Source organism: Canis lupus, chromosome 8, assembly GCF_011100685.1.
Source record: "Canis lupus familiaris isolate Mischka breed German Shepherd chromosome 8, alternate assembly UU_Cfam_GSD_1.0, whole genome shotgun sequence".
Classification (NCBI taxonomy): Eukaryota; Metazoa; Chordata; class Mammalia; order Carnivora; family Canidae; genus Canis; species Canis lupus.
The window spans coordinates 23,845,248-23,872,520 of NC_049229.1; the positions used below are offsets into that span (position 1 = coordinate 23,845,248).

The window sequence follows — 27,273 nt, forward strand, 5'->3', positions numbered from 1 at the left end:
ATGTCACTTGCATACAATGATACATGTGCTGTGATAAGAAGTGATGACTAAAACTACAGTGATAATCATATTGCAATACATAAATGTATCAAATCAGCATATTGTACATCTTAAACTTACACAATTATTACATGTAAATGATATTTCATTAAAAAATGTGTCCCCAAAATCATCATTCCAACATTTTCTCCCAGTGGTACTCTCTCGTACATATTTTGAGTCACAGTCAAATTTAACCAATTGTTGCTCTTTCTTTCCCAAAAAATTTGAACAAAAATAGTCTTGAAGATTCTACACCTGCTGGTACTTTTTCAATCAGCATATAGATAATCCTCAAATATTTTTGTGGGTGATCTGTAATAGGTGATCAACAAATGGCAAAAACATTTTAGAAAGCCTGAGCAACTGCTCCTTCTTTTTACATTACTTTTAAAAGTAGTCCCATTATTCCTGGAATCTACCCATATTTAGAGAACAATGTCATAGAAATTATTTAATATATGGAATACACAGTGGCAATGAAAATATCCCCTTCCTGAGTAGGATATTGAAGCACTTTTCAAGTAAATAAATCCCAACCTACAGCAGCACTTCATTAGATCCACACCTAGAAGAGTCCAGATTTTCTTTAAAAATAAGAAAAGTTTATAAAGTATCACTATCTGAAATAAAAAGGGTTATATCATCTGTGCTATGCTTAGAACAAGTCTAGTATTCAGTCTGGAAATTCTGCAGAAATAACATAATTTAATCCCCCACAATTGTAAACTATGAGTAACAGTTTGGGTGCATTTCAGTACTTCAAGCAATAAAGGAAGAGAATTTTAAAACACTCATCAGAAAATCCCAGGTACAAGATGTGGGATGTGCACAAATTATGGGAAAGACATGAGCCACTTTGTTGAAACCCTATTTCTATACCATGTGTCAGTTGTGGTGTAGGTGCTAGAGGATAGGTTCACTGAATATACCACCATGTTTTTCTTTCTCCAATTTAGGTTCCAAACAGTGACAAGTGAAGTTTGGTATGGGCCAACTTTCTTCTCACCAGAAAAGTTGGTAACAAGGGAGATAAATTGGAACTTGAGTGAACAATCTCATAGAACACAGTGGAACCCTGATACAGGAATTCCAATACACCAGAAAAGCATATGGGAAGAGGGATTTAAAACCAGCAAACAACCACTCAGTGAGAAGACAGATTAACTCATTTTAGACATACCAACTCTCAGAAAGATTTACCACCCACACATCTTTTCTTAATAAATTGCTAGAAGATACACAGCATAATAAAGGAGTAAATCAAAAGAGAGAAAAAGACAGGATTTAGGAAATAGTGAATCCTTGCCAAAAGTCTCGTAAACAAAAGTCCCAGAGCCAGTGTGATATATAGAATAATTAAAATGTTCTTGATTACCATTATCATTAATCACCATCATTAGTACATAATAGCAAACATTTATTGTCCATTACTGCATCCAAGACACTGTTTTACATGTTAGCTCATTAAATATGCACACATTCCTATAAAGTAAATACCACTGAGGGTATGAAGCTAGCCTTCCCCGCCCACCCCCCAGAAAAAACAACTAACAAATGGGGGCGATACATTGCCAACCTAGGCAGTCTGATGCCAGAAACCACACTCTTACCAGCTAAGTTCCATGATGCCCTCATCTACATCATCCAGCAGCTGGCATGTTATTTAGATTCATCAAAAGTCACCTAGGGTAAGTAAGTACTCCAAGAAAAAGGAATAATAAATAAAATTATCTGGGGATCCCTGGGTGGCGCAGCGGTTTGGCGCCTGCCTTTGGCCCAGGGCGCGATCCTGGAGACCCGGGATCGAATCCCACGTCGGGCTCCTGGTGCATGGAGCCTGCTTCTCCCTCTGCCTGTGTCTCTGCCTCTCTCTCTTTCTCTCTGTGTGACTATCATAAATAAATAAAAATTAAAAAAAATTATCTGAAAAGCTATTTATCATATAACTCTGGTTTGGAAAAATAGAAGTCATTACTTTGAAATAATTTGCTTATCCAACTACACAAACAGGTTACCCATGGGAAAAATGTATTTTTTTCATGGCAGGATCAAGTCTCCCATACACTTGTTTCCCCAGTACTTGAAACGTTAACATTATGCAGTTTTTAGGTCTAATTTATGAGACTGCTATGAGTTGTTGTTTATACCACCCAATCACTAAACTCTGTTGTGTGCATTCAAGACCTACCTTACAATCTATATAATAATAAATTTATATGATATCTATAATGAAATACCACCTATGAAAAACATTTAGTTTTTCATTGATTCAATATAAAGCTATATACGATACATGAGCTAGCTTTGTGGTGCTTTACCATAAAAGTATTGTCATGAAGGAAACAGTTAATTTTGTAAATTTGTTCAGAAACTAATTTATTTTGCAAATAAATTAAAACGGATTACACAAATAATCAAAACACAACATTGATACTAAATAAGAAGGGGTAGCTAAGAAATTGGGATAAAGATCAAAATGAAAGTAGAAAAAAATTTTAAATGTAATGCAACACAGAAATCTGTGTGTAAGTCAGGACTTTTAATTGCTGATCACAGAAACACAGCTCAAGCTAAGTTAATCATAAATGAGAGGTATTATAAGAACAGTAGAGAAGGTCAGAGACCAAAGAAAACCAGCATTATGAAGCATCTGGATAAAGGCAGCACTGATATCCTCAGCCAATAGATCATGAGACAAGAAAACTTTAAGCACTGTCTTGAGCTCATATTTGTTTCTTTTTTATTGATATTTTTCTACAGCAATGATATTTCTCATATGTTGGGAGAATGGCTTTAGGTGGCCAAGGGTTTACATACTCACAAATCTATGACCAGAGAGCAAAGTTTTCCTACAGGCTAAATTGAAACAAAATTAGAGAAAGACCTGACTCAAAAGTTGGGTCATGCCCCCAATCATACATTCATCACTGTTACCAGGGGTAAAGTAGTAATGTTGTCTATTTTGAGTCAGATACCTTGGCAAATTATTTTGGCCACATGTCCTATCCCCATGTCCAATTCCCTTGGCCACATCTGATTTCATCTGTGGTAAAGTAGACTGTTCTGTATGGGTTCACTTTTTCTAGAACTGTTCCCCCTTGAGCAAAATCCAGATTTTTTTCTGCTTTTGTTCTCGGAACTTCCACAAAGCCATAGGAACCCATAGACGTGTGCAGCTTGGTAAGCTAGGAGAGTCAGTGTTCCAGGGAGCAATCCTCCATCAATGGAGAATGAAAGCTGATGAATAAATGCCTTAACCATCATCGGTTAATTCTTAGAAGGCCTTGTTTCTCACAGTGGTGACTAGATTAATAATGCCCTTTTATGTTGATCTTTCCTGATTCAGTTTTACCATTTCCTCATTCTAGCTTCATGATCACCTCCCAAGTAAACAATCTGTACTTAATCATTACCTCAGGCTTTTCTTTCAAGGGAATCCAAACTAAAATGTCCATCCTTTAATCAATTATTTTATCCAGGAAATTAGTTTTGTCTTGCTTCTTCATTAGATCACTGACCACAACTTAAAAAACAAAACAAAATACAAAACCAACTTGTTCCCTTTTACCTTTGATGCAGTTTTCATGTCTTCTCTATTTTTATTGTCTATTTGGATGATTTCATGTAGGCTCATGTTATTAAAAATCATTTGCGCTCTAGTGATTACTAATTTACATTTCCAGTGGGGACTTTTTCCTCCTTGTTTGCCATAAATAAGCCACCATATTCTGAGGATATCATTGTTCAATCATTCACTTCTAATAAGTGTTCCCTAGAATCACATTATCAGAGAAGCCTTTCTTGACTATCATATGTAACAGTTTCCCATATTCTTTTAGCTTCTTTAGTAAATGTCATCACACTTATTACCACTTGGCATATATATATATATATATATATATATATTTTGTTTGTTTGTTTGTTTGTTTTTTCTTGTCTTTCATTTGTATCTAAAATGTAAGCTTTGTGAGGGGAAGGGATAGTCTGCTTTGGTTAGTTCTATAGATACAAGACCTATAAGAAAGTTTGACATAGAGGAAACTCTCAGCTTATATTTGTTGAATGAATGAAAGGAGATGAATGAAAAAGATGACACTTCCAGTTCAGTCCACATTACTAAATTAGTGAGCTACTAGGGAGGAGAGGAGATTTCTTTAGATGGAATCTGGGATGTTAGTGATTTGGGTAATCAATAGAAACCAGGGTGAGCAGAGAAGCTTTCTGCTCCCCACTGGTATATACTATAGTACGTTATTGTTTCTAGAATTGAGTTATAAAGGTGACTCTGTTTTTCAGAATACACACACACACACACACACACACACATTGTATACAATGTCAATGAGGTAAAAGAAATGAGAGACATGAAAAACACAATAAATTTTGGCTTGAAAATGGATAAAATGGACCAAATAAAGAGGATATCATGTAGTATACTGAGAACTGCCTTCAAAAACATAATTACAGTAAAGGTAGCAAATTTTTATTTATTATTTGCATCTTATTTATATATTATATACATATATGTCAATAATGCAGTGTTTCCGGTGATTCCATTTTTGAAAGTTTTTTGATAAACTTTTTTACAAATGTGTCCCTTATAATTCATCTGAATTAAAAATTAATCATTGCTACAAAGATATTAAGGAGAAAACTCAGTGACTGATGGCAATTGAATGTACTGAAGAAACTATTATAACTTTCAAAAATTAAAATTTAAAAATAAATCTTCTTTCATAATATCTCTACATTCCCTACATCAAAATTTTGTACCAACCCATTGGATCATTATGAAAACTGGATTAAAATCCATCCATCTTTTTTATTACAATTCAGAAGTATTTCTCAAATCAAGAAAAATTTAATAAATCTTTACTGGACTTAATAAAAGAACAGAAGATTTATATATCTAATAAAAAATTCATTCAGTTCCAACAGTTTTATTTAATTTGTTTCCATATGTCTTATCACCTGTTAGATATCATTTTGTTTTTCAAAATACAAAGAATAGAAATCACTTCTAAAATAATTTTTATAGGAAAAAATGTATAGATTTCTCAAATATTCCATGGGTCTGTCCTTTTAAAATGTGGTGGATTAAAGAGTGGCTTGCACAATCAAAAAGCATCAGGGGAAGATCTTCTTGGCTGCTGAACTTCAAATCAATTTTGTGATTTTAAGAGTCTTTTACTCAGAAAACCCACATAGGGTTTTCTCTAAAGGGTTCCAGACAATTAAGAGGGAGTTAAAATTAGACATTTCAAAATGGATGTGGAATTCATTTCTGTAGCTAAACTACAGAATTCACACCTTAGTTTCTTTTTGTTTTTAGGAGCAAAAAGGCTACTTTGCTGATTAATATTTCATAGCATGTCAAATTATGTTGTAATCCTTCCTTTTTCAAGGAGAAATAAGTGTAGTTCTCATTGAAATCTCTTTTGAGTATTTATAGCTAATCAATTAAGAATTAAGACCAATTAAAAAAGAATCTTTTAGGTTAGCCACTTGCTAATAATTGGGATATGCCTACTTTGAATATAAGTATTTGAAGATTTGAAAAATAGGGATAGTTTTATTTCAGAAAGATAATATTAGATGACAATGGAAATATGAATCTCTCCCAACAAATTATGCTCTCCTTTTGAGGACCAGAGAGAGGTTTTAAAAGTAATATGGAGCACAAAATAAATGAAGTTAGTACTGACATAAGCTTTTTTAAGTCACAAAGATATGTACTCCAGCACTTATCAAGAGCTTTATGCAGTAACTACCCTAGCACCATACTGGAAAATCTTTATTCTAGTCCCTTTTCATTTTAACTAGTTATGTGACCTTAAACAAACTATTTTTAATGTTTTGAGGCCTTATTTTTCTTTTTTGTGAAATACCAAGAACTTTCACTAAGATTTGTTCATATTTAATAATGTCATTTGTTTCAAAATTGTAATACATGTTTCCCTGCCAGTCCTTAATTTTGAAGTATCATATTAAACGTGTAATACTGTTAATATGAATGCTTTCCATATATTCTAAGCTCAAATAATCATAGGACAGTTGGCATTGTCAAAATATAAATGTATGCAATAGACCTTTGTAATTCATAAAAAGAGCAAATGGACACTACATACTTTATTTAATAAATTATTATTTTCACCCTATTTGTTAATATCTATATATTTATGATAATACCAAGATGACAAAAGAAAATCTAAGCAAATCTAAATACCAGAACTTCAAAAGAAAATCTAAAATAGTTGGGCCACATGATACTTTCTTTCCTGATACTGAGTTTCTTATGAACTGCATGTAGCTCAGTTTCATTAGGTAAGTCTTTTTTTTCCACTCAGTAATAAAAGAATCTTGAGGGAATATACAATTTCCTTAAAATTTATATCTGGTCTTTTTTTAAAGACAAGTTTAAGTCGCAGTTTATGTATCAACTTCAAAATAGCCACTGCTTGTCTTGTATCACATTCTGTACAGCTCATAAACAGGGCCCAACTGTAGAATAAAATTGCAATGTTCAGATTTGTTTATATCAGTTGCACTAATAAAATCTTCTAGTATGTATAAAAGCATTTCTACCACTATATCACTGTGTTCAGATCGTCAGTAGTTGTAAAAGTATAAGGAATGAACAAAAAGATATTATAGCAGCAGAAGAAATACATACCTTCTAAACTCATTTTAAGTCCCTGGTATGATGGAAAATAAATGCAGGTCAGAGAACCAGATGGCCAAACAGGCTGAAAAGAATTAAAAAAAAAACATACCTCCTTGTATTTATGCATGTCTCATTTTCAACTATTATAAACTTAACCTATCCTTATCCTTTGCAACATTAGTCTTCCAACTGAATATCTTTTCATGACCAAATTTTTTACTTGCTTTAAGTGTTGTGACATGTTAAAGCAAACAAATTATATCATTACCTTAGTCCCAAGAGAAGTTTTCTTCAGGACTTTTTTTTTAAACAGGTGAACACAAAACCCTGCCCTTACAGAATGTATATTCTAGGTAGGGAAAAAATATACATATAAACCTGACCAAGGTGGCCTTATTGTTTCCCTCAGCTTGACTAATCTTTAGACAGGATTCTTTCTTCCTTTAAGTCCTGACTGACTTCTCATTCAGGGCTTTTCTGAATCCAGATGGACTAGACGCAGACATTCCACTCCTCCTTCCTTCTTAGGGTATTCACTTTAGAAAACTTACTATAAATTCTTTACATTCCCATTTGAGATGTAAATCTTTTTAAAAGCTGGGGAATTGTGCAGTCCCGGTGGCCCAGCAGTTTAGTGCCACCTTCAGCCCAGGGCGTGATCCTGGAGACCCAGGATCGAGTCCCGCATCGGGCTCCTTGCATGGAGCCTGCTTCTCCCTCTGCCTGTGTCTCTGCCTCTCTCTCTCTCTCTATGCCTCTCATGAATAAATAAATAAAAGCTTTAAAAAATATTTAAAGGGATGTGTAGACAAATAATAAACTGAATTTTTAAAAAATAGAAGCTGAGGAATTTTATAATTGAAAAGGACTATTTTTCTAAAGGACCTGGGAACCATCATCATAATCATCAAGGAAAATAATGCCCTTGTCTTCTCATGTCTCTGATAGGGTAGGAACCTATATTGAGTGGACACTTTGCTTCAAGTTCTAAAACTACCTCCTGTCATAAAGATATAAGAATTTTGACTTATCCTTAGTGTAAAGTCAATTAACAAACACAAATAGCCTATGACCCTTTCCATCTCAGCTCTTAAAGACTTTCAGCCCTTTGTTCCAATGGCATTCAGACAGTATCCTGGTCCCATCTCCTATTACAATAGCCTTGAAATTAAGTCTTTCTTACCTATTGAACTTTGCCCAGTGCAAATTTTGTTCTGACAAACTTAAGGATGTACTGTGGGGTAAAAAAGCATAAAACAAGACCTAGGTTACTCGTGCTGGTGCTGTGAGGAATGCCATGGGGAAAAGTATGCCTTTAAATTTGTAAGCAGAGTAGTCAACATAAGCCAAAGATAAGAAAAGATTCGAGCAAACTCTTGACAAAGACTTGAAGGTGAGAAGTAATACTTGTGGGAGGAGTCTTCCAGATAGATGAAACAGTAATTCAAAGGCCCTGAGGTATGAGTGAAGAACTGTAGAATGTGGTCATAGTGAAGTGTGGTCAGTGTAGTCATAGTGCAATGACAAAGTGACAAGAGTAGAAGAATCCAATATGAAATCACATGGCTAATGTTATAGGGCCTTATATACTATATTAAGGACTCTGCTTTTATCCCTAGAGAAAAGGGGGAACCACTGGATGATTTTGATGTAGAACAAGTAATGATCTGACTTGTGTTTTAAAAAAAAAATGTAGCTGCCATATTGAAAACAGACATTCAGAGATAAGAGTAGAAGCAAGGGTACCAGTTATAAGTTTATTGCAATAATTTAGGAGAGAGAGAGAAAGAGAGGGAAAGACTCTTGAAGTAGAGTAGAGATGATGAGAAGAGTTATTCTGGATATATTTTGAATATATTTTGAAAGCAGAGTCAATAGCATTTCTTACCATTGGGTTATAAGAGTAAGACAGATGTTAAGGATAGATTGAAGTGTTGTTATTATATTTTGTTTTTGTATGTTTGATTTGTTGGTTTTGATGTTTTGTTTTTGTGTATTCATTCTTGAAGCACTGAGTTTCCTTAACTGAGCTGGTCAGTTTGAAGAGAAAGTATAGGATTTCAGTTTTGAACTTGTTATGTTGAAATATCTGTTTGATTACCAATACTTGAGGAACCATAACTAAATGAAAACTAGAAATATCAATTTCAAAATGTTAGCTATGACAATAAACAGAGGTTATAAATGAAAAGTTGTTAACCCTACACATAGGACAAAATATGGGCCTTATAAAAGTTAATATAAAATTAAATGTGCACTTGTGCATGTATAATTGCACCAATACCACCTTTCACTAGTCTGAATGAAATCTATAAATAATATAATCTGCCTTTATGATTAAAATATAAAGCTCCAGTGCATGTACTTTAAAAGATAATCTCAGTATGTAATCTTCTCATCATAATGTTCTATCAAAGTACTAAATAAACTAAAAATAAATAGGCTATAAATACTATATTTTACAATAAAATTAATTAAATTCAAAGATTTCTCTGGATTTTATGTGTCATACAAATTTAAAACACTTGGTTCTAAGTGTGTTAAAGCAAACTTACATTTCTCTGTTAAATATTTTCGGTAGGATTTATTAATGTTCCTCTTTATGAAAATTTCCTCTGCAATCCTTTATTTAAAAAGAGTTAATGATGTATAGTTATGACAGTATATTTTAAAATAATGCTAGAAAGAAGACCGTACTCTGCCGTGGAGAATGTATAACATTGCTAGCTCCTGCCCACTAAATGCCAGTTGTAAGTACCTCACCTCCATTACTGTATGCACCAAAATGTCTTCACACATTTTCAGGATGCCCCCATTGTAACAATTCATATAGATGAACACAATAGAGGTCTTTTGTCCATTAATCAAGGGAAGAAATTCAACTAGTCATATAAGTGATTGCCAGTTGAATATCTATTACTTTGACAAAATGTAGAAGAGAAGACATGTAGTTGAATACTCAGTTCTTTTACCTAAAGTTGTCAAAAAATATTTCTGATTTTTCAACCAGAAATGTTAATCTATACATGTATAATTTAATTTACATAAAGTTCATAATATATCCAATGTAATATCTTTATTATTGGTACTACTACTGGGCCACAATAGCGATCATGCAAGCATAATGGAAGGTAATATTCTTCATCTGGGGACAAAGAATATAAGATTAATGTTAGTTAACATTTATAAATCACTTGCTTTATGAGAGATATTCTACTAGATGTTTTGCATATTTTATCAGTTGGGGTCCCAATATCATGGTTGAAACCAAGGAACTCATCTCAATGATAACAACTCTTACCATATCCTCAACTTAGAAGAGCCACAGAGCTTTTCAAGGATGCTTGTGCATCCTTGTTTCCTACTGCTATAGTGAAGGGAAAGTTCCTGGTTTCCCTCAGGGTATATGGTATATAGTAAATCTACAGAGTGCATGTGATAAAATCCAATTCTACATTTTCATTTTTTAAGCCTTTGGATTATCCCCTCTTTAGCGTGCCAGAGAAGTGTTGGCATCTTAACCTTATTAATATTAGGCCCCTTTGACCCATGGTTTCTGTCAAACATTTAAGAAAATTGTTCAAACCAATATATTAAATCCATAATCTCTGTTCACATGTCTTTAAATCTATAAATTGGGTAAATCAAAGGTATATTCATTCCTGCATGACCTAACATTCCCACATGTATTTTTCAGATTCTGCATATAAAAACTTATAAAGTTGTACAATTCTTCTGGGGTGTAAGATAACTTCCTTCTAAATCAAACTTTACACTTGTCCTTCCTAGAACATGATGGGATCCAATCCCAGCTATACATCTGAAGGCAATGAGAGATGATGGGGATATATATTGGGGAAAATAATTTTCTCCATGCAAGGCAACCACTTTAGGTTTGGAGATTACCAGAGTCCTATTTTTTCATTATCAAGGAGCACAGACACCAGAGAAAAAGATGTGACCCATCAGATCCTCATTGTGAGGCTATGTTACACTCTGGGAGAGGAGACATGAGCAAAGTCTCATTCTGATTAACAAAGAGATACAATGAAAGATAAAGCTGCTGTAAGTTGGCTGATGAAGTGATACTGACCAGGACTTAAAAACAGTCATAGTGCAATGACACAGTGACAAGAGTAGAAGAGTCCAATATGAAATCACATGGCTTCATGTGTTCATGTCTTCTAAGAAGACATCTTAGAAGAAGTGCCACATTTCCACTTTCTGATCTCCTTTCTGTGCCTTCCATTTGTGAAACACAGTAGGTGTGGGTGTGTTTTCCTTTTCTTGGGCATGAAAGTTCAAGAAATGTACCTTGCAGAGTTCTTGTCTCAGCATTACAGAGGATAGAATTAGTAAAACTGGAGTTGAAAGACAATAGGTAAATTACCAGTATTCTTATATCAATTAATTTTGCCATCACAACAATATGTTATTTTGATCTCCTTTTCACAGATAAGGAAAATAAGGCAAAAGGAAGTTAAAAGAGCTACCCAAGTTATACAACTGGTAAGTACAGCAGAGATTTGATACCAAGCATCATATATTAGAATGGAAACACCTAAATAGTGTTAAAATGTATACGTTTTTTGGCTCCTGACAGATTAGATGATTCCTCCAAACCCTAGGTTTAATACATACTGCACCTTGGTTATAATTGCTTTAAATATATTAACCTGGTTGATAACCTGACTTATATAGTTGATCATGCATTTGGCATATATCATATTAGTGCAGAATAATACAGAAACTGATTTTATTTATTTATTTATTTATTTATTTATTTATTTATTTATTTATTATATTTTTTATTGGAGTTCAATTTGCCAACATAGAAACTGATTCATTTTAAAAGCAAACTCAAAGGTACCTGAGTTAATAATATTGTAACATCAATTTCTTGGTTATGACAATGTACTGACTGTGGAAGACATTACACTGGGGAAGCTGATTGAAGGGTACATTGGAACTTGTATTATTTTTGAAATATCTTCTGAGTCTTAAATTATTTCAAAATATAAACAGTCATTGTTTAAAAGTCAACTCAAAATCCTAAACAGTGGTTAAAAATGGATTCTAATGTTCTATGTCTAGTATGGGAATACATTTAAACATGTCTATATATAAATGAAAAATTGTAACATTAAAATCATTAAACTACTAGGTTAAAATACAATAGCAGGTGCCCTGAACATTTAATATTTAAAATTCAATACTAAGTTTTTACCAAAATCATAAATCTCAAAATAATTCTGACAGTAATTGCTACCGCATTTCACTGATAAGAAAGCTGAGTTTTTGAGACTCAAAAAGCTTTCCTAGCTGAGAGTAGACAACTGCAAAATATCAGAGTGAAAGCCCATGCCATTTCCACTGTAAACTATTGAGTCTGACAACATTTTACTATATCTTGTTTTGAAGAAGTTATGTTGTCTAGCTCACCATTATTGACATTTTCCAATTTAACTCTATACTATTTCACCTTGTTTATCTGGAAAACAGAGGTGAAATATTCTACAATATCCACCCTGTTCCTTGTAATGACTCTATATTGTATACTTAACTTGCGGGTTAATAGCTGGGAGGAACCAAAAATGAATAATTGCTTAAGAAATGTTGGGACCTCAGGAGTTCTTGGAGCATGTGTTTTGTACTCTCCTCTCCCTATAAATAAATAAAACCTCTAGGACAAATACGCACCTTTTGCTCAGCACTATAGTTTCTATGCTTAAGCATTTGTCCATATGTTCTCACAAAGGATGCCACCTCCACTGACCTGAAATCAATGACATTGTCAAACTACTCATTTGACAAATTAACTATCACTAGCATGTTTGTGTTTGACAAATATACTGTATTGTCTCTCTTGTTGTCTATGTAGAAATACATATTAATTTATAGGTTACTCAAAAAGCCGTGTAAAATTTCATGTCAAAGCAAATTATTTAGATGCTAACACTGAATTTAAGACTTTGATTAATTTTTCAGAGGATTTTTTTCAATGACTAAAGGTTCTTCTATTGAAACTAAATTCTATATAAATCAATTTCTTTTCTTACATTTTTATCACTGATGATTGGCTCTGAAAGAATAAAGTAAATTCCATTTGGAAATTTATGGTAATTTCCCTAATTATTATGTTTCATTTCAAAATTATAAGGAAGGAATAGAATTCTCTAAGGTTTTATTATCACCCAATTTAAAAATACTGCACTAGGTAATACCTCATGGTCATATGCTCAGGAGTGTGTTACATACTCATTATATCCATTGCATCATTTATGTTGGCTTGCTTTTGCATGTTTGATAATAAAACTATTGCACATCCATAATGGTTTTGCACTTTCCAGGAGTGATCAACATATGATGGTACTAAAAGATTTAATGTCCCTTCAGAGATTCATAATTTGTACTTGTATAGCAATCACAGTTAGAAAAAGGAAACTAAAGCTTAGAAAAGATAAATAGTAAACATTATGCTAAAGAAAATAAACATATGGGAGTGTGTTGTGTTTGTGTAAATATAACCCAAACTTGGCCTTGTTCATATGTCAAAAAGAACTTAGACATACCTTAATGTAACTCCCACATCTATTTAACAAATCTAGCTTTCCTAGACTTTAGTTTCCTTGTCTCTAAAGTGGAAACATCAGTTTTATCTTCCATGTAGTATTCTTTTGAATACTAATTGAGATACCAAATGTAAGGTGTTTACCATATGATGAATTCAATAAACTACTATTCCATACATTTCTTTCTATACTAGCCTAGAGGTTAAGAACATAGACTGTGGATTCAGACTGCCCAGATAAAATTCCTGGCTCTCCATTTACTAGCTTTATGACATTTGGGCAAATTGCTTAAACTTTCTATGCCTTAATTTTCTCATGTGTGAACAAACTACATCTTTGAGGATTAAATAAATTAACATATGTAAATTAGATTAAAGAGTTTGTTCTCTATTAAGCACTAGAATAAGATTTTGTCAATATTTCTTTTTCTACTACTACTAGCACCACCATTGTAATCATTAGAATCAGTTTGTGGAAAGAATGGTGATACTCACCATCTTATCTTTCTCATCTCCTCAATCCACTGCCATCCATAATTAGCATCTCTTTTTCAATACTTTCCTATTCAGTGCTGTTAGGATGATTTTTCATTCTCCTTTCATAAAATCCCGTTGTCTCCTTTCAGCTTTTATCTTAGTTAAATTTGGTGATACCATTAGTTCTGTACTCACTTTTTTCCCAAAGTACTTGGTATTCTGTTATTAGCTGCCCCCCCACCCCTTTCCCCTTCATGCTGAATATTATTACTGGGCAATCTCATCTATGCTTGGGGTCTCACCATCTAACATACAAATGAATACAACTAATCCACATCTTTCTCTCTCTCTTTCTAGTCCCACCATAAATGTCAGGGCCTCAGAGATGCCTTTTTATATTTCCCAGATGAAGTAGGCCTTGCAATTCTGTTATTTTTATTATGCTAACAGTGAATTTAAGACTTTGATTAATTTTTCAGGGGATTTTTTTCAATGACTAAAGGTTTTATGATTCATAAAATAAATTTTATGATGTATAATTATTTTAAAGCTTGAAGGACTTTTCTCAAATTCTATGTTCACTATCCTGCCTTCACTACTAGCTTGTAAACTACATAGGGTTCCAAGCCTATCCAACTCACCAGTGTATTACAGTGCCTTTCAGCATCCCAGGCATGTTTCTGACATTCAATTATGTTTGTTAACTGATCATCGAACTGAATCTTGAGTTCTATAACTGAATATCTACAAGTATTTGCAAATATCAATCTGAGTGTCCCAAAAGCCTAAAAAGCATAAATCCAGAAAGCAAATATTATGGTTGTTTTTTTTTTTTTATCTCTATAAGCTCTTATGGACTCATTGCTTGTGAAATTATTTGGGTGCAATAAATTTCCTTTGCAACTTCTCCAGAAATTCTCTTGAAGGTACAGCCTAAGCAATAATAATAAATAAAAATTTTAGAGTAAACTTAATTTCCCATTGGGCTATTGAATGAATGATTGCTATTACTGATTTTTACTTCATATGTAGTTTGTTACATTCAAGTATTTTTCCTTTGCTGTGCTATGAATAGTCCCTTTATAAACATTAAGGCTTCATTACAGATGGCAGGAATAGTACATATTTAGCAAATTTCTGAATATGTACATGGAACTATACAAACAGAGGTTCATTTGTTCATTTATTTTTGAAAAACATATGATAACAATAAAAATGTAACTTCTGTTTGGAGCAGTGTCCTGAGCTCTTATACTTCCCTGGCATCTGAGGACATTCTACTATGTTCACTGCTTATTCTCCTATCATCTGTCTGAAAGGTTAAGGATCAGCCCCAAGTTGTCTACCAACAGACCTAAGACTTCAGCTTCTGAAACATGAGCTATGAGCTGAAGTCTCCACCTTTCTTTACAACCTGAAATATACCCCAAATAGAGTTGAAGAGAAGAGATTCATTGTCTCATTTGAAATATCTCCATGTTGTATCTGCCTTTTGGTGCAGAATTTGCTTCATCATGGCTTTTATGGACATTTGTAATTTGACTGACTCCAACTATGCACATTGTATTAAAGACATATCTATTTCAAGAGTCCATATGGCTCTTCTAAAGAGAAATTTCATTTTTATTATCAGCATTGTCATCTTTGTCAAAAGGTAAAGGAGTTTCTTTTGAATGGTTCCCTGCTATGCATTTAAAAGTATATAAAGTGTATATTTCCCTAGCCACTTAAGAGTAATGTGTGTTTTTTAAATAGAGGAATTATTCCTAGTATAGCAAGAACATAGAATTTCAGGGCTCTAAGCTACGTATGAGGCACAAGTTAGCGATATCAATCATTCATTCAATACTCCAATGGGAAATTAGGTTCATTCTAAAAATCTATTATTTATATTGTAATTACAAGAAATTTTCTGGCACTGAAATAATTGAACAACCACACATCGAAATGAGGGAAGAGTGCTCATTCACAATGAGAGTTACTTTTTAGGAACATAAAACCAAAGAAGCATAAAATAAATATTTTTTTATGGGAGACCATTTTCTTGATATTACAGACCCCAAGCAAGACATTCTCAACTTTTCTTCACAAAGTAGTATGATTCCAGAAATTTGACTGTCAATGTCACAGTAAAGAATGATTTTGCATTATTTCTATAGTTTCACAATTAGTCTGCTTTGATTTTTGATATATATATATATATTGAAATCAATATATATTGACCATATTTTATTGATATATATAGATATATATGATTTTATTGATATATATATTGAAATCAATATATATATATATATATATATATATATATATTGTTTTCAATGACCATATTTTATTTCTTTCTTCATGGTACTGTGTGTGCCTGGTGTTTGTTGTTATATCACTTCAACTAGTTTTACTCTGAAGTGTATTTTGATCTAGGTTAAAAAGAAATTCAGGTTAATTCATTTAGAACATATTCTTTCAAATTTTGGAGTTAGGAAGATATGAACCTTAAAGTTTTCATATTTACATTGATTGCTTTTAAATTTTCTCGTAAAAACCCAGAGCTGTTTTCTTTCACTCAGCCTGGTCTCTCTCAGGACTCTCCTTCCTGCCAAGATCAGCATGTTTTTTTGGATGCTATTAGCTTGCAAAGCTAAGGCATTTGGGATTTACTGGAAAATAAAAATAGGCTTGAACTTGTTCATATTCACCTGCTGTTCTCAAGATGAAAACACCTAGGAAAGCAATTTGGAACTGCAAAAAACTTTTTTTTTTAATTTAGGGAAATTATTATATTTAATGAAAGTATGTCAGCTCAATTTTGCACCAGAGAGAGAGTACCCCCGCGCTTTGGAGAATCATGACTTGGTAGAAGCCTAAACTTTTCTTTGTTTGTTTAATTGTTATTATTTTTAACTCACCAGTCATGTATAAGCTTAATTTAAGAATTAAACAACAATATAAAGAATATCTCATTTTAATTTTCCTCTGTACTGAGACTTCTAAAAATTGTAATTGACAAAGAGGATCCTGAAAGTTTTCATGGGGTAAAAACTGACAAGATTCTATTGCTTACTTTTGATGAAGAAACAAATATCAAGTGTTTCACATTTATTTTTGTAATTCTGAATATCATTTTATACTTTAAGGGGGGAAAGAGAAACTCTGCAAGTTAATAACTTTTTTCTTCTTTTGTGCAAAATTTTAAACATTGAAGAGGTACAATATACTACAAAGAAGTCAGGAATGACTGTTTCTTTGAGTCTTCTTAATTTTTCTCTCCAAAAAATTCCCAGTTATATAAACTGTAGAGGTGAGAAAATATTGCTCCTTTACATTTTAATATTTTGAATTAGGTTTCCCAGCATTGTCCAGTTGAAACCAGTGATCTCGAAGAAACAACAACAGATTGCCTCTCAAGCCTTTCTTCAAACAAAATCTTTAGAGAAACCAAATACAAAGATGTCAGAGTTTCATGGAAGAGAAAAGGGCTTTAGTAGACTTTTCACCCCTTTGCCTGGTACCTATGCCACCTGGAGCTGTTTCTGCACCTCCAACAACCTCCAGGACTTCAGAGCACAGGTCAAGAGAAAGCAACTCTCACTTCTCTCAGAGGTGGCCTGCTTATCTTTATCTTTTTTCATGCATGTGAGAGAGATTTTGTCTTAGATATACCAATACCTTTTAGCTTCCATGTTCTAACAGGGCCAATGATAGCACTGCAGTAAGAATGTCATCTGCCTACACTCAGGCTCCATTGCTTGAAGCAACTTCTGTTTTGGATTTTGTATTTCAGCCTTGCATATGACTGAGCTGTAAGAGCACTTATTTTGCTGCTTGGCATGTTGTTCAATGGCTCTCCAGCAATCAATACCTATCTGCTGGGAGTTATTCAAGGCTTTGCCCCCTTTTGTTCTATTTTTCCATGCCTGGACCTTGATGAGATACATGTTGTCCAAACTACACTACATTGCTTAACCACAAGAAAGTATTTTATTCATGAAGAGGCCTGTATAAAAGCCATGAAATAAAAATGTGAGTAAATTTAACCCACAGCTATGGCAAATGTTTTTTCTCAATCACATACATCTGAAGCAAATATATATGAAGTCTTTAATTAAGTATTTCAATTTGCCACATCGCTTGGTATGTATAGTTGGGTTAAGAAATACTCAGAGGATATTTAGATATTCTTCTGATCTTTAACAAAAAATAGTTTTATGTATCATATCATTTCATAATATGAAGGGATCCCAACGTATCTGTGATTTTTTAAGTAAACCTGTATTAGAGTTTAAAATAGGGACATCTGGATGGCTCAGCGGTTGAGCGCCTGCCTTCGGCTCAGGGCGTGATCCCGGAGACCCAGGATCGAGTCCCATTCGGGCTCCCTGCCTGGAGCCTGCTTCTCCCTCTGCCTGTGTCTCTGCCTCTGTCTCTCTGTGTGGCTCATGAATAAATAAATAAAATCTTAAAAATAAATAAAGTTTAAAATACATCCATCTCCTTTCAAGGAAAGAAAATTCCTTGTATTTGAAGTATTGTATAAAGCCTATGTAAAGTCAACACAGACTATATTAAAATATTTTGCAGAATATTCTCCCATGGGAATTGGAAAATATATTATTTCTGGGAACCACAAAGACATATTTATATACATCTAAAAATAGTAAATTGAAGCAATCCATGTCTAAGAGTGAGTACTACATCTTTGAGCCACTCAAGTTTGGACATATTGAGTCACTTTCTCTTTCTCTTAGTCCAAATGTATGTATATCTGTTTATTCACTTCAGTTCAACATATATGTTCAATTCTCAATCAATTCTGCATTCTCTTAAAGTCAATGCTTTCCATTTTTACATAATATTTTTCTTATTAACTCTTGCTTGAACTATTGTATTAACTTATGATTAATCTTGTTCCACATAGAATTTATCATCATCCCTTTATAGCTAATAATTTCTTAAAGCATACCTATGATCAAAGTCATACTCTAAGTCAAAAGGCTTTCTTAGTTTTTATGACCAATAGAATAAAACAAAATAATCTAGTCCCAATCCCCTCCTTCTATCATGTTTGCATAATTGCAATAAACTCTTCACCAACACTCACAGAGCTAAGTACTGTACTTGATCCAGTTAGATCTTGACCACTTGTCTTAGCTATATATCTTTAATTTAGAGTACTCTTTTTTTCATCTCCAGTGCCAAAATGAAACCCATCCTTGAAGATCCAATTCACATTCAACATCATGCTTTAAGATTTCCATCTTTATCTCAGCAGAAACAAAAGAAGCAAATCAGGCTATTCTCTGCACTTTATCTGAAATATAGAATTTGTCAAATTACGTCATGTATTCACTATCTGCGTATATGTCTATTTCTCCATAGTAAGCTATAAATTCCTCAAGCATAAGAAGCATGCTTCATTTATCCCTGTGTCCTTGCCCAGCAGAGTTCTTAATAGGCATTCATAGGATGTTTGTTGAGTTGAATTATTTAATGGCTTATAAAATGTCCAAAGTAGCATGGTGCCTGTAATAGTTTCTTCCCACCCATTTTAAGTCCACTTAATTAAAAGTGATTTACCATACCTTAGGGAATCTCTCTTGGTTTCATATGCAGTTTCCCCCTGAACTCACTCACTTGTATCTAACTGAAATCTGCTTCATATCCTTTACTTAAGGTACCACCACACCCCTTCAAATCTCTTTGCACTTGCTGCTTTACATTTTCCTTTCATTCCCAAAGTTTCTGCTCCAGCCTCATCCTTCATTCAAAAAGCCGTCATTGGGTCATCTGTGTCATCCTTTTCTCATTTCTTCATACATACACACGCACACACACACACACACACACACTGCCTTTTGACAGACAATGAACTTTGATCATTGCTATGCTTTAAGAAATTGTTAGCTATAAAGGCATGATGATAAATTACATATGGAATAAGATTAATGATAATATAATAGTTAAAGCAAGAGTTAAAAAGAAAAAAATATTACTTAAAAAATGGAAAGCATTTAGTGTAGCCCATTTTATTCCTTTTGTTATCATGGTATTGCAGAGCAAAAACTCTCAGTTTTTTTCTTTCCTATGGAGGGAAAAAACAGTTCTTTCTTACTGTGTGTTTTTTCATCTTTTGTGTCACTTTTGCTTTCACAGAGACCACTTCACTTCTGACACTTTGGTCACTAAATGCATGAAAGTTTTTTCTGCATCAACAAGCAACTGTCGGACTCCAGCTGGGTGTCCTACACTTGAACTCAATTTTGATACTATCTACCTGGAAATAACATCAGATCTCACAAGCAAAAGGTTCTCTCCTGTCACTAAGTGTGCCCTCCCCCACATACCTCCTGCCACACACACACACTTCAGACACCAGTCACAAGCCCAGGTTATCACTTTTGTTTCTGACCAAATAGCTATAAATCAGAGGTTCCCTAAACCTCCTTCTCAGGTTCAATTAATTTGTTAGATGGCTCATAAAGCCCAGGGAAACACTTAAGTTTACTAGTTTGTGAAGAATATATAATACAGGATACAAATGAACAGTCAGATAAAGAGATTCCTAGGGCTGTCTGGGAGGGTCCCAAGCACAGGAGCTTCTATCCCCGTGGAACTGAGGTGCATCACTCTCCCAGCACGTGGGTGTGCTCACCAGCCTGGAATTTCTCTGAATCCTGTACTGTTGGGATTTTTATCAAGGCTTTCTCATATACGCATGATCAATTATTAACTCCATCTCCAGCCCCTCTTCCCTCTCTGGAGAATGGCGATTAGAGCTGAAATGCCAAGCTTCTAATCATGGCTTTGTCTTAATGTTGACCATTCCTCATCTAGGAGCCATTCCACAGCCTAAAGTCATCTCATTAGAATAAAATGCTCCTGGTGTTCTTATCATGTAGGAGTTTACAAGAGTTTATGAGCCCTGTCTCAACAACAGGGTCGACGACCAAATATTAGAACAAGAGATGGTCCTAGAGTTCTTATCACTTAGGAATTTATAAGGGTTTTAGTAGCTCTGTGCCAGGAATCAGGGCAGAGACCATGATATATGATATATGACCATGATATATATGGTCATGACCATAAAATACAAATATTTATATTTTACATTATCTTTACAGGTACTGACTGGGTATTTTAGCCAGGAACTACGCTGGCTAAAAATGTTATTTCTTATAGGAGTAAGATTAAGGAGAAACATATCCTGATTCTTAGTTATTTAGAAATAAAAATAAATTCCAAGAAAAACAAGCAAGTTTGACCAAGAGAGAAGTAATCAAGAGAAAGTATTGTTCCACATTCAATTACCATGCATCACTTTTTAGCCAGTTTTTTCCATGTCAGAATCTTTATCTATTTTGCCTTTGTGATCTTTTAATATTTCCTTGCCTGGTTAAGAATATACTTCATGTTTTCACTTGTTCTCTTTCTTTTCAAATGTAGATTTTTTTAAAAAAAATAAACTAATTTTGAGGAATGTCAGCTCTCCCTAAACTGATGCTTTGCATCCTTTATATTCTATTTCATTCCTAGAAAGAAAGTTATAGGGAAGATATAAATCAAGTATGCCATGAAAAAAATGGTTAATTTAAGAGGAAATTCCTAAAGTTTTGTACAAAGTGAATTTCTGAACATCAAACACAATAATCTTCAAGTAATTTTTGTAATTTCCAAGCTGAAGAGAAAGGACATTTTTTTTAAATTTTCATTTATTTATGATAGTCACAGAGAAAGAGAGAGAGAGAGAGAGAGAGGCAGAGACATAGGCAGAGGGAGAAGCAGGCTCCATGCACCGGGAGCCCGATGTGGGATTTGATCCCGGGTCTCCAGGATCGCGCCCTGGGCCAAAGGCAGGCGCCAAACCGCTGCGCCACCCAGGGATCCCAGAAAGGACATTTTGTATTACATTCCATCTTGATCATTCTTACCTCTACTTCTAAAGTGGACCAGATTATTAGATGGATGTCTTTATAAATGTGAAAGAGGAAATAGCTATGTGGTTCCGTTGAACATATAAATGGCTAAAGGGCATGTTTGGTAGTAACTATGTTTTGATTGAATATTTGTGTGCTAAATACAGAAAGTAGGATGTGGACAACAGGTCATAAAAACCACACGATAAAATTCTGAGTAGTGGGACACCTGGATGGTTTAGTTAAGTGTCTAACTCTTGGTTTTGGATGGGGTCATGATATCAGGGTCGTAAGATAGAGCCTGAGTCAGATTCCATACTCAGCACAGTCTGCTTGAGATTCTCTCTTTCCCTCTCCCTCTGTCCCCACTTCTGCTCTCTCTCTCTCTCTCCCTCTCTCTCTCATAAATATATATATTTTTAAAAAATTTAGAGCAGTAATTTGTGAAGTCTGATGTAGGCAGGTAAATAAAAAGGCAGAGAAATCAGAAGACATAACTGATGGGAGACAAATAAAAAAAAAAAAAGCAATTGACCAAGAAACATGAAGAAAACAGAAGAAACTTAGGTAAGTTAGAGGGAAAGAGAGAGATCAATGTTTAATTAGGATAAATTTGAAAGCATGTTTAGGTAAGGTGGAGTGGAGTAAAAAAATCAAATAATAAAGATAGAGTCAAAAAACAATATTCATTGGAAGAGGAAAGAAAATACAAATGACAATTTTTTGCACTTATAGTGAGATGGTGAGAGATAAATACGAATTAGTTATATAACTCACCAAATGAAGTGAGCAATATCATTTTTATTAATCAATTTTTGAGCATTCAGTAAAATCTGAGAAGGCAAGGTTAAAAGCAATAAGTAAATGTTAAAAGAGAATAAATGTAACTCCTAGTTAGCTTTTATTACGTGGTAACAAAAGAAATAAAATGAAAACAATTCCATTAAATCAGAGAAAGAGAGAAGTATAATGGAAGAAAAGGAAGATGATCAAAATTTGAAACTCCTAGACTAGAAATAAGTATTTGAGAAATTGTTGATTTTCAGGAAATACTTTATACAAATATGCATTTATGAGATTTTTAATAAATATTACTACAGAGAAGCAAGGCAAAAGTAACAATATCAGGATAGGAAGCGGGGATTGTGACCATGAGTATGAGTAAAGAGGAAAAAATCCAATGGAATAGTAAATATTTAATATGGAAAACCACCTAAAGAGGAGAATAAGAGTTGTGTTACAATGTTCCTTCACAAATACTCCATGAGTGACAGCAATCGGAAAATACTATTCTTTTGGGATATTTTAATGAAGCCTAGTAAAGTAAAAAGACTGAAGTCTGCAATTATATCTAATTTGGCCCTGCTACACAAACTTGAGCTGAGGGCGGATGGCACAGCAAACATAACAAAAAGAAAAACAAGAGGATGTGGCAAAGAAAATAATAATTAGGCACATGTAAGCTTAGAGGGAAAGAAAAAAAGATAACTCTTCAATACTCGGCAATTTTGTATCCCAGCCACTAAGTATTGGCTAAAATCTTCCATTGAAATTCTGGCCTGCACCACTTTCTTCATTGCAAGCAAAGCCATTCATCAGTTCTTTCATGCTGGTTCAATTAAATCCTATAGTGCTCCAAGGCAATGTAGCATCAGCTCTGGTGAAGAATTTCAATTCTGTAAACAGGCCTGTAAATATGCTTCTGTGGATAAATTGGCCATCAGGGTGATAGAGAGTAGCAAACGAAAATGTGTGATTACAGCTAGTTTTAGCGTGCTAGAAAGCTGCTGAGCCATTAACTGTGCGCAAGAACAATGTTTTTTTCCTCCTCTGCTTATCTAACGGTTTTGCTGTTTCCATATTAGCTATCAAATACTCTTTGTCTGATTGATATTTCTCACTTAGTTACTTTCGTAATGACCTTGACCTAGATATTTTTTGAACTAAAATCCAATTTACCACTCAAACCCACCTTTGCAGTAGACCACTGTCACCATACTTCATCCTTCTAGGCCCTCCCATCTTAGAGGTACAGAAATACAGGTTGCGTGTGTGTGTGTGTGTGCGTGCATGCAAAAAGGTGACTTTCTTAAAGCATGGGGACAGGACCCATGGGCAGAAAGAGATGCTGCCAAAACAGGCTGCCTTTATATTTTTGTTTTTAACCCTCAGATTAACTATAGCATCTATCTTCACTTTTTACTTTTTCCATTTCAATTCCCTTGTTTTTATAAAATAGTTGCACAATCAAGTATTTTTTGTAACCTGAAAAAAATATAACTTAAGGGTTTTAGCTAAAATATGTTATAGGCAAAAGCCATACTTGACTTCAAAGGAAATGTTTTCTTAAAAACAGTAATATTGTTTTAGAAGAAATCTATTATTTCACTCTATCAAAAGTTCTTTCCTGTACTATACTAGCGATGTCAAAAACTTGCAGATAAGAATTTTGATATTAACAGAGGGAACAAAACTTTGTGCACTGAAATTTCTGATACTTATTTAAATTTATAAAAACGATGGAATTTGTTTTGCCAAAAGAGTTAGATGCAGGATTTTTTATGTTCAGTGAAATGAATAAGATGCTAAAGCCTTTGAATTTAAGAGTTTGCATTAAAGTTTCCATTAAAGGCAAGTATGTAATTGCTTTTACATCACTAATCACAATATACTGAACTTTAGATTTTCTGTTTCACAGATTTTTTTCCTTTTACAAAATTCATGTGAAAGTATTTTGTGTTGATATTGTAGGTGAAATCTGTAAACCAGATTTCTATAAACTTTTGTAGCCACTCCTCACTGTCATGAACATCTCGTCGCTATTTCATTTAATATTAGAAATCACGATCCTGCTCACCTAAAAATGTTGTATGTCTACATTGCATTATTCTTTCAATTGTATGCTAAGAGATGAGTAGAGAAGAATCAACTCTACTGATAAATTTTGCTTAAAAGTAAATATGTTTGGACAGTTGGGATTAATATTCTTTATTCTAAAATCAGCAGTTTTAATTGTAAATTTCACTTGGGTCACAGATTGATTTCTCAAAGAGTCTTGTGAAACAGTTGAAAAATACATAAATATATTCTTTTTAACAAAAGAAGTAAGTGGGGAAACGTTTTAAAGCAGAATAGCTCTTGAAATAGATGAAAAAGTGATTTTGAGAGTCCAATATGGTAATGCAGACTAAATTATGTTCCCTTTTTTCTTGACAGTTAAATCTGAGATAATATCTCAGATTATAATGTACTTCCCAGAGCTGTGTATCTTTTATACAAAGTGGAGGTAAATGTGTTTCCATTCTTTATATAAACTGAAGTAACTATATCCTAATAATGTGTATTTAAAAATATGCCTGAGTCAAATATGAGGTTTCCACAAATCCAGGATAGTAATTTTAAAAGGAAATCTTATTAGATTTTTTATCAGAACCTCCTTTGAGCATTCCAAAATTTTTCTATTTTATATTGTTGTTAACATTCACATAATTCTTAGAGATAATTGACCAAGAGGCCTCATAATACAGTGCCAATATTGGCACAAACTGCAGGATAGTGTTGAGGTGATCGGTTCGTTGGACCTCAACTTGGCACATTTAGATCAATGTGCTTATTAAAAGGTTGTTTAATGAGAAATAGGTATTCTTTCTAAACCTTGGTTATTTACTAATTCTCTAGAGCGTTAGTCACCTCACTTGTGAAACCAAGGATAATGGTAATAAGTAGTTCATTGGGTTAAGTAACATCAGACATAAAACATCTTAATAATAAATATTTATTATTTATTTTTATTATTATTAAGATAATTATTAAATAATAAAAATAATTTTAATAAAATAGTAAAAATTATTATTAAATAAAATTTAATTATAAATGATCCACAAATGTTAACCACCTAACAAATGTTAACTACTAGTGATAATAGTAATAAATCACACTTATAATCCCATTGGTTTGCCTTGCAATGTCTTTCCCTTTGTGATATTGGTGCCATCTCTATGAAGCAGTATACATGTTTTTAAGAAAATGGAAAATTTCAAATAAATGCTTTGATAGTCTATGTGAGAGATTGAAACACTGTATACCATGGGCCTAATCTGACTTGCAGCTTGATTTTGTGAATCAACTTTCATTCTGTCACAGCCATGCCCATCTGTTTTTGTATTATCTATGACTGCTTTCCCACTACAGTGGTAGTATTGAGTAGCTGCTACAGAGACCATTTGGCCCACAAAGTTTAAAATATTTACTATCTGACTCTTTACAGAAGTTTGCCAACCCCTGGTCCATATCATGTTAAACATTTGGATTTTTTTTTAAAGTCCATTCTTGAAGAAAATTTTGATTTATATCTCATTCTCCCACTTTCACCCTATCTAATCCATCATCATGTTTTGTAGAACCTAGCTCCAAAAAATCTCCCCATACTCTTCACTCTTCTTTATATTATTGCCCCTATTCTAACCCAAGCCATTTTAATTAGTTTTCTAGTGCTACTATAATAAACTAATAGCACACATTTATTGTCCTAAAACAACAGAAACTTATAATCCTATAGTTCTGGATGTCAGAAATCTAAAATGGGTCTCACCAAGGTAAAATCTGCTCGAGAGCGTAGATTAGTGGTTGCCTAGGGCTTGGGATTGGCAGCTGTTTCCCCCAACGCACCCAAGTCTATGAGATAATCCATTTTCTAGACCTTTCCAACTTCTAAAGAGTCCCCTATTTCTTGAAAGCTAACAATGGCCAGTTAATCTTTCCCATGGAAAAGCCATCTCTCTGGTTCTGAATTTTTTGCTTCATTCCTCCTCATTTATGGCTCATGTAAGAATACTGGATAACTCAGAATAAACTCACGATCTTAAATTCAAATAGTAGCAATCTTATTCTATCTGAACTTTATCTTCTTCCCATTTAACATAAACTATGTGTTTGCATAATTTAAAACTTACTAACAGGGTAGATCTTATGTTTAGTGTTCTTATCCCAAAATAGTAAAAATAAATAAATAAATAATAAATAAATAAATAAATAAATAAATAAATAAATAGGAGGAAACTTTTTGGAGGTAATGGACAGTTTTGTGGCATAGATTGTTTTGATAGTTTCATGTGTATACATTTATCTCCAAATTCATCAAGTTGTATACATTAGTTATATACAGTTTTTTGCATGTCAAAAAATTTTAATAACATATAGAAGGTTATACATAAATTTATCATATGACCCTGCAATTCTATTCCTAGGCATATACTTAAGAGAAATGAAAACATGTGACCACACAGAAACTTGTACACAAATATTCATTGCAGCATTTTTATTTGTAACAGCCAGAAATCAAAACAACTTAAATGTCCATCAGCTAGTTAGTCAATAAACAAAATGTGGTATATCTCTATGGTGAAATAATATTCATTAATAAAAAAGAAATGAAGTGCTGATACATGGTACAACACGTATGAAACTTGAAAATATGCTAAGTGAAAGGAACTGGACACAAAAAGCTACATATTGTATGATTTTATTTATACAAAATATCAAAAATAGGTAAATCTATATACATAGAGAAAGAGAGTATAGATTAGTGGTTGCCTAGGGCTGGGGGTGGG

The 27,273-nt window shown here is 33.4% G+C and overlaps 1 long non-coding RNA gene across 1 annotated transcript; it reads left to right on the top strand.

The window, feature by feature from the left end:
• The first annotated feature begins 1,129 nt into the window (after positions 1-1,129).
• On the top strand, positions 1,130-17,783 carry LOC111097212. The gene is made up of 3 exons (XR_005362852.1): positions 1,130-1,730; positions 11,162-11,215; positions 17,096-17,783. It is a non-coding gene; the product is annotated as an uncharacterized LOC111097212 (long non-coding RNA).
• Positions 17,784-27,273: the final 9,490 nt, after the last annotated feature.